Source organism: Palaemon carinicauda, chromosome 14 (genome assembly GCF_036898095.1).
Source record: "Palaemon carinicauda isolate YSFRI2023 chromosome 14, ASM3689809v2, whole genome shotgun sequence".
In the NCBI taxonomy this organism is placed as follows: Eukaryota; Metazoa; Arthropoda; class Malacostraca; order Decapoda; family Palaemonidae; genus Palaemon; species Palaemon carinicauda.
The window spans coordinates 15,082,579-15,092,578 of NC_090738.1; positions in this window are offsets into that span (position 1 = coordinate 15,082,579).

Below are 10,000 nucleotides of genomic sequence, written 5' to 3' on the forward strand. Positions count from 1 at the left end.
TTACTAACTCAAAATAATATTTCCCTTCAAATAAAACAGCTAATAAATTTCAGCGTGAAAAATTCTCAATCAAATGATAAAAAATATTTTTATATATACAATGTACGCCTTAAATCATATTATAATTGTGAGACAACAGGTACAGATCTGATATACATTAACTATGAATTTAACCACAATTACTTACACACACATATTATATATATATATATATATATATATATATATATATATATATATATATACACATACATATATATACATATATATATATATATATATATATATATATATATATACATATATATATACATACATATACCAAAGGCACTTCCCCCAATTTTGGGGGGTAGCCGACAACAACAAGAAACAAAACAAAAAGGGGACCTCTACTCTCTACGTTCCTCCAGCCTAACCAGGGACTCAGCCGAGTTCAGCTGGTACTGCTAGGGTGCCACAGCCCAACCTCCCACATTTCCACCACAGATGAAGCTTCATACTGCTGAGTCCCCTACTGCTGCTACCTCCGCGGTCATCTAAGGCACCGGAGGAAGCAGCAGGGCCTACCGGAACTGCGTCACAATCGCTCGCCATTCATTCCTATTTCTAGCACGCTCTCTTGCCTCTCTCACATCTATCCTCCTATCACCCAGAGCTTTCTTCACACCATCCATCCACCCAAACCTTGGCCTTCCTCTTGTACTTCTCCCATCAACTCTTGCATTCATCACCTTCTTTAGCAGACAGCCATTTTCCATTCTCTCAACATGGCCAAACCACCTCAACACATTCATATCCACTCTAGCCGCTAACTCATTTCTTACACCCGTTCTCACCCTCACCACTTCGTTCCTAACCCTATCTACTCGAGATACACCAGCCATACTCCTCAGACACTTCATCTCAAACACATTCAATTTCTGTCTCTCCATCACTTTCATTCCCCACAACTCCGATCCATACATCACAGTTGGTACAATCACTTTCTCATATAGAACTCTCTTTACATTCATGCCCAATCCTCTATTTTTTACTACTCCCTTAACTGCCCCCAACACTTTGCAACCTTCATTCACTCTCTGACGTACATCTGCTTCCACTCCACCATTTGCTGCAACAACAGACCCCAAGTACTTAAACTGATCCACCTCCTCAAGTAACTCTCCATTCAACATGACATTCAACCTTGCACCACCTTCCCTTCTCGTACATCTCATAACCTTACTCTTACCCACATTAACTCTCAACTTCCTTCTCTCACACACCCTTCCAAATTCTGTCACTAGTCGGTCAAGCTTCTCTTCTGTGTCTGCTACCAGTACAGTATCATCCGCAAACAACAACTGATTTACCTCCCATTCATGATCATTCTCGCCTACCAGTTTTAATCCTCGTCCAAGCACTCTAGCATTCACCTCTCTCACCACTCCATCAACATACAAGTTAAACAACCACGGCGACATCACACATCCCTGTCTCAGCCCCACTCTCACCGGAAACCAATCGCTCACCTCATTTCCTATTCTAACACATGCTTTACTACCTGTGTAGAAACTTTTCACTGCTTGCAACAACCTTCCACCAACTCCATATAACCTCATCACATTCCACATTGCTTCCCTATCAACTCTATCATATGCTTTCTCCAGATCCATAAACGCAACATACACCTCCTTACCTTTTGCTAAATATTTCTCGCATATCTGCCTAACTGTAAAAATCTGATTCATACAACCCCTACCTCTTCTAAAACCACCCTGTACTTCCAAGATTGCATTCTTTGTTTTATCCTTAATCCTATTAATCAGTATTCTACCATACACTTTTCCAACTACACTCAACAAACTAATACCTCTTGAATTACAGCACTCATGCACATCTCCCTTACCCTTATATAGTGGTACAATACATGCACAGACCCAATCTACTGGTACCATTGACAACACAAAACACACATTAAACAATCTCACCAACCATTCAAGTACAGTCACACCCCCTTCCTTCAACATCTCAGCTTTCACACCATCCATACCCGATGCTTTTCCTACTCTCGTTTCATCTAGTGCTCTCCTCACTTCCTCTATTGTAATCTCTCTCTCATTCTCATCTCCCATCACTGGCACCTCAACACCTGGAACCGCAATTATATCTGCCTCCCTATCATCCTCAACATTCAGCAAACTTTCAAAATATTCCGCCCACCTTTTCCTTGCCTCCTCTCCTTTTAACAACCTTCCATTTCCATCTTTCACTGTCTCTTCAATTCTTGCGCCGGCCTTCCTTACTCTCTTCACTTCTTTCCAAAACATATATATATATATATATATATATATATATATACATATACATAATTAGAGTTATTGGGTCCTCTGACTGGCCAGACAGTACTACATTACATCCCTCTCTGGTTACGGCTCATTTCATCTTAGCCGACACACGCAGAGAAGAGTGTGGCATATTCTTTACACTTTCTCCTCTTTCTCCCTAACACTAAAATTACCAAACAATTCTTCTTGTCGCAAGAGGTTAACTACTGCATAGTAATTGTTATGTGGCTACTTTCCTCAGGGTAAGGGTAGAAGAGACTCTTTAGCTATGCTAAGCAGCTCTTCTAGGAGAAGGACACTCCAAAATCAAACAATTGTTCTCTTGTCTTGGGTAGTGCCATAGCCTCTGTACCATGGTCTTCCGCTACCTTAGGTTAGAGATCTCTTGCTTGAGGGTACACTCGGGTACACTATTATATCTTGTTTCTCTTCTTTTTGTTATTTTGAAGTTTTTATAGTTTATATATAAAATATTTATTTCATTGTTATTATTGTTCTTAAACTTCTCTTGTAGTTTATTTCTTTACTTCCTTTCCTCACTGGACTATTTTCCCTGTTGGAGCCCTTGGGTTTATAGCATCCTACTTTTCCAGCTAGGGTTGTAGCTTAGCAAGTAATAGTAATCATAATATACAAACAAACACACGCACCTATATATATATATATATATATATATATATATATATACATATATATTTACAATATATTTACTATATATATATATATATATATATATATATATATATATGTATATATAATATCCTAAGCATATTCCCGGAACGTAAACAGTTATAGAAAATATTCATCACAAGGTAATTACAGGGTTGCAATTACAACACCCCAACCCCCTCACAAAGGTACAAAGATATTCATTCAGTCCATTCCCCCACGTAAGAAATCACATGTCACCATGTTTATTGCCCTAGTGAATGACACATATTACGCATATCCTGGCCTACGTAAGATGTCTGATTAGGATTGACAAGCTAGATTTAGGCCAAGCTAATACATCAAACGTTAATCTTGCTAGCGTAAAAATAAACCTATGATTGGAATATGCGTCCTCATTTTGCTGATGTCCGCGAGTTCGTTACCCTTTATTTGATCAGATATGATGAGAACAGAATATGCAATGGAAGGTGATATATCATTGGAAGGAGAAAGGATCAATGGGATAAATTTATTTAAATATTTAGGAATTATGCTTTCTAATACAGGGCCTTTGGAGTTGTAGTTTAATTTAAGATTGAAAAAAGCAAATCAGACATTGGCTAGGTTTAGTAAAATTTGGAAATAAAATCGTATGAAATTGCATATAAAAATCAGGCTATACATCAATTTATTGAGATCGGTGCTACTGTATGGACATGAGTCATGGTATGACAATGAATCAATCTTTAACAGATTTTGTAGATTTGAGAACAAAGCCCTCAGAAGTTTATTGAGAGTTAAATGGCAGGACAGGATTAAAAATTAAACTCAAGAGATTATTCAGTTGCCATATGTGGATGATAGCATGATGAGGGATTGATGGAGATGGTTTGGACATGTTCTTTGCACTCAATAGAAATTAGTTCATAAAACATTCAACTAAGCTACACCAGGTACGAGAAGAGTTGATATATATATATATATATATATATATATATATATATATATATATATACATACATACATATATTATGTATATATATAATATATATAGATAGATAGATAGATAGTAAGTTGACCAGAGCACCAGCCACCCGTTGAGATACCGCCGCTAGAGAGTTGGGGGTTCTTTTGAATGGCCAGACATTACTACATTGGATCCTTCTCTCTGGTTACGGGTCATTTTCCCTATGCCTCTACACACACTGAATAGTCTGACCTATTCTTTACATATTCTCCTCTGTACTCATACACCTGACAAAGCAAATTACCAAACAATTCTTCTTCACTCAAAGGGTTATTGCACTGTAATTGTTCCGTGGCTACTTTCCTCTTGGTAAGGGTAGAAGAGACTCTTCAGCTATGCTAAGCAGCTCTTCTAAGAGAGGGACACTCCAAAATCAAACCATTGTTCTCTAGTCTTCAATAGTGCCATAGCCTCTGTACCATGGCCTTCCATTGTCTTGGCTTAGTTCTCTTGCTTGAGGGTACACTCGAGCACACTATTCTATCTTATTTCTCCTCTCTTGTTTTGTTCAATTTTTTTTATAGTTTATGTAAGATATATATTTTAATGTTACTTTTCTTAGAGTATTTTACTTTCTTTTTTCCTTTCCTCACTGAGCTATTTTCCATGTTGGAGCCCCTGGGCTTATAGCATCCTTCTTGTCCAACTAGGGTTGTAGCTTAGCTAGTAATAATAATAATAATAATAATAATAATAATAATAATGTGTATATATATATTAATATAAATACATATATATATATATATATATATATATATATATGTACATATAAATGGTTTTTTTATCACTCTGAAGTCGTTTTTCTAATCATCAGGAACTTCAAGAAGATAAACCAGGCAGTGCATGAACAAACCATGCAGAAAACTATCACAGTATTAATTGCTTTTAAAATAAATAAGTCTGAATATACATATAAAAAGATACTCATTAAATATGCTTTCCATTGGTAAGTAAAACAAACCAACAAATAAAATGGGAAAATTGTGCAACAGGAAAGAATGTGTTTATTACAAGTGAAAAATACAAAATAAGCAGAAGGAATAGCAAATAATATCGCATTCGTATGTAGAGGGTACTGGGAGCTAAACAAGAAAGGTGTTGCTACATAGACACCTTACGCAGGAATACATTTCCAGACACAGATAACAATCTTATAATAATAATAATAATAATAATAATAATAATAATAATAATAATAATATTTTCTTTGAACCGTAACAATGCCAACAGTGACTCGATCAATCAAGCTATCAAGAGAGATGTAAGTTCATTTCAAGTCCACTATACATATTCTTGCTGAAATCAAAAGAGAGAGAGAGAGAGAGAGAGAGAGAGAGAGAGAGAGAGAGAGAGAGAGAGAGAGAGCGAGAGAGAGAGAGAGCGAGAGAGAGAGAGAATCACACATTTGCCATAAATCATTCTTTCAGTTTTCCCCTCAAAGAGAAAAGGGGAAAAATCTACGGACATCATTAAAGTCCCTTTGAAAGAACAATACCATCGACAGGGGATTCTATTTTGCTACAAAGAGTTTCGTGGCGAAAAGAGATAGTTTTTCCCTTCCCGAAAACAGAGATCCAGACATAGACGGTGTACGATTGCATTCGTTAACAAAATGGAGTGCCATGATTAATTTTCAAATCACTGCATTTAATTATATATATATATATATATATATATATATATATATATATACTGTATATATATATATATATAATATATATATATATACTGCATATATATATATATATATATATATATATATATATACTGTATATATATATATATATATATATATATATATATATACTGCATATATATATATATATATATATACTGCATATATATATATATATATATATATACTGCATATATATATATATATATATATATATATATATATATATATATGCACATAGATAGTGAGAAAGTTCCAGTTGAAAAAGAGTAAGTTATGGACGAACCTCTAGAGATTGTTAATGAATGTACGTACATGGGACTGATAGTAAATGTTTCCCAAGGACACGAGACTAAAACTAAAAGAAGGATATGCATGGGTTGGAGAGCTTTTGGAAAACAAAATGAGATTATGAAACGTAATATACCACTTTCTCTTGAAAGGAAAGTATTCACTGAGATCGTCCAAACAGGTTTAATGTATGCATTAGAAACTTGGAACCTTATTAAAGCATTAGGACATAAGCTAACAATAACTCAGAGAGCTATGGAAAGAATCATAATGTGAATAACACTACGAGACAGGAAAAGAACAACATGGTTACGATAGCAAGCTAAGTAAAAAATATTCTAACAACATTGTAAGAAACAGAAATGGACATGGGCACAACAAATGATCAGAATGACATAACATGTGGACATTAATAATAACAGAACGGGCCCCTAAAGATTGCAAAAGAAGCAGGGAAAGTAAAGAAGACAATGGATTGACGAACTAAGAAAGTTTGAGGGTGTGGACTGGCATAGATACACTATAAATAGACGTAAGTGGAAGGGCAATTCTGAAGCTATTCATCATCTTCATCATTATTATTATTATTATTATTATTATTATTATTATTATTATTATTATTATTATTATTATTATTACAGACTAAGATATATCCCTACTTGGAAAAGTAAGATGCTATAAGCCCAAGAGCTCCAACATGGAAAAATAAACCAGTTAGGAGAAGAAACCAGGGAAAAAATGAAATACAAGAGAAGTAATAAACATCAAAATAAAATATATTAAGAACAGTAACAACATTAAGATATTTCATATAAAAACTATAAATAATTAAAAAAACAAGCAGAAGAGAAATAAGATAGAACAGCATGCCCAAGTGTACCCTCGATTAAGAAAACTCTGATCCAAGACAGTGGAAGGCCATGGTACAGAGGCTATGACACTACCCAAAACTAGAGAACAATGGTTTGATTTTAGAATGTCCATCTCCTAGAAGAGCTGCTTACTATAGAAAAAGTCTCTTCTACCCTTACCAAGAGAAAAGTAGCCCGTGAATAATTACAGTGCAGTAGTTGACCCCTTGAGCAAAGAATTGTTTGGTAATCTCAGTGTTGCTAAGTGTATGAGGACAGAGGAAAATATGGTAAGAATATGCCAAATTATTTGGTGAATGTGTCGGCAACGACAAAATGAGCCGTAACCAGAGAGAGGGATTCATTGTAATACTGTCTGGCCAGTAAAAGGACCCAATAACTCTCTAGCGGTAGTATCTCAACAGGTGGCAGGTGCCCTGGAATAGTGACGGCTGATTTTATTTATATATATATATATATATATATATATATATATATATATATATAAAATATATATATATATATATATATATATATATACAGTATATATACATATATATATATAACTATAAATAGAGAGTTATGGGGTCCTTTGACTGGCCAGACAGTATTACATTGGATCTTTCTCTCTGGTTACGGTTCTTTCCCTTTGCCTACACAGACACCGAATAGTCTGGCCTATTCTATACAGATTCTCCTCTATCCTCATACACCTGACAACACTGAGATTACCAAACAATTCTTCTTCTCTCGAGGGGTTAACTACTAAACTGTATTTGTTCAGTGGCCACTTTCCTCTTGGTAAGGGTAGAAGAGGCTCTTTAGCTATGGTAAGCAGCTCTTCTAGGAGAAGGACACTCCAAAATCAAACCATTGTTCTCTAGTCTTGGGTAGTGCCATAGCCTCTGTACCATGGTCTTCCACTGTCTTGGGTTAGAGTTCTCTTGCTTGAGGGTACACTCGGGCACACTGTTCTATCTAGTTTCTCTTCCTCTTGTTTTGTTAAAGTTTTTATAGTTTATATAGGAAATATTTATTTCAATGTTTTTGCTGTTCTTAGAATATTTTATTTTTCCTTGTTTCCTTTTCTCACTGGGCTATTTTCCCTGTTGGAGCCCCTGGGCTTATAGCATCCTGCTTTTCCAACTAGGGTTGTAGCTTAGCATTTAATAATAATAATAATAATAATAATACTGTATATATATATATATATATATATATATATACTGTATATATATATATATATATATATATATATATATATATATATATATATATATATATCATGGCGATACACTTTCCCCCAGTTAAGGTATATGTATAAATACATATGTCTAACAAAAAAGTATACATACAGCATGTGTATATAATTTACATACATATACATGTATGTATGCAAATATATTTATGTATTTACGTATACATATACTGTATATAGTTAAGTATATATTTAACACAGTATGCCTGAATATTCAACGATACAACAGGAAACTGTTATAGTTGAAGCTCTTTGAAACAAGGAGAACGTCCCTTCAAAGCGGTTTAATAACATCAGTACACTTTCCACTAGTTTTTATCTTTCTATGTTTCTTTCTAACAGAAACGATAGGGAGCGACTAAAATAAGCTGTGACCTGGGTGCCTCCAGAAAAATTCATAATACCATTAAGTTTCTCTTACCTTGCATGTATGTGCCAGTTTGCGAATATACTGCCATATACTGTATGTATTCAGTATATACACACACAACCAATAAATGCAGCCGTTTTTAATCCACTGCAAGACAAACGACTCGGACATGTCCTTACTCATGTCTGGGGTTTGGCCAGTTTTCATCACCACGCTGTCTAACTGCGGATTGGTGATGGTGTGAGATTTTCGTCAGATCACTTACAGCAAACCAACCTAGTTCGCGTGGCCATGACTTCGAGTACAGCTTTTCTGATCATGGGGATACACAAACCCTTTCACTACGTCAAGTTATCTTCCCTTAGAAAGGTATATATATATATATATATATATATATATATATATATATATATATATATATATATATATATATATATATAGTGTGTGTGTGTAAATAAATTGCCTTATTCTATTCTTACCTAATGGTAGTTTGTATACGTATAACTATACAATTTGCTTCGTCAATTACATTCAATCCCCCAACAATCAGAATTATAATAATTTTTTCATGACATGTGAAATGTATCATTTGCAGTGATATCAAATATTTAGTTTAAAAAGCTGGAGAACAGCCGCATGTGAAATTGACGTTAACAAGGCAAAATCTAACGAGCAAAGTCCGCTCTTGCCACCATCAAACCACCGATCGATGTGAAATACTGTCGTCCCCGATTTGAGTCAGTAACTGAGTGTGTTTAATCTGCGGTGAATTCTAAGTTTTTTATCCATTTGGATGTTTAAATGGGGAATCATCAATTAAATTTTGGTCCCGGATATCCCTGCACTAATGCAAATCGCCAGAAATATGAAATCTATTAATTCATTCAAGAAAATCTGCGTTACAGTCTCTCTCTCTCTCTCTCTCTCTCTCTCTCTCTCTCTCTCTCTCTCTCTCTCTCTCTCTCTCTCTCTCTCTCTCTCTCATTTATCAGATATGAAAAATCAAACTTCCTCTTCCACTACCTTTTGCTTTCCCTGAAAACTTCAACTTCCAACATACACACACTCTCTCTCTCTCTCTCTCTCTCTCTCTCTCTCTCTCTCTCTCTCTCTCTCTCTCTCTCTCTCTCCAAAATCCAGGAGGTCATTTTGCACTAATTGGCTCTTTCCATTCCAATTGCTGACTATAGGTCTCTTTTCCTTCCACATTTCCTGGGTCACCAAAGAACCCATTCCTCCATAAGAAAGTCGGAGGTCTGTGTCCTCTTACAATATTATTTAATCTCCTGGCTTTTACATAATCACATTTTTAAATTATTTCTTTCAGTTTCAGTTTTTCAACTATGCAAAACTTTCTCTTTAGTTTATAAGACCTGTGATTAATGGAGGATAATCATTCCATGCAAATTTTATGCATTTCCATAAAATGCAGGTGGGTCCAGTGAAAAAATAAGTAAGAACCACAATCATATATTGAATGATACATCAAGATGGTAGTTCTTTGCGAATAACCAATCTCAAATATCTGTTATGGTACTAAAAAGAAGAAA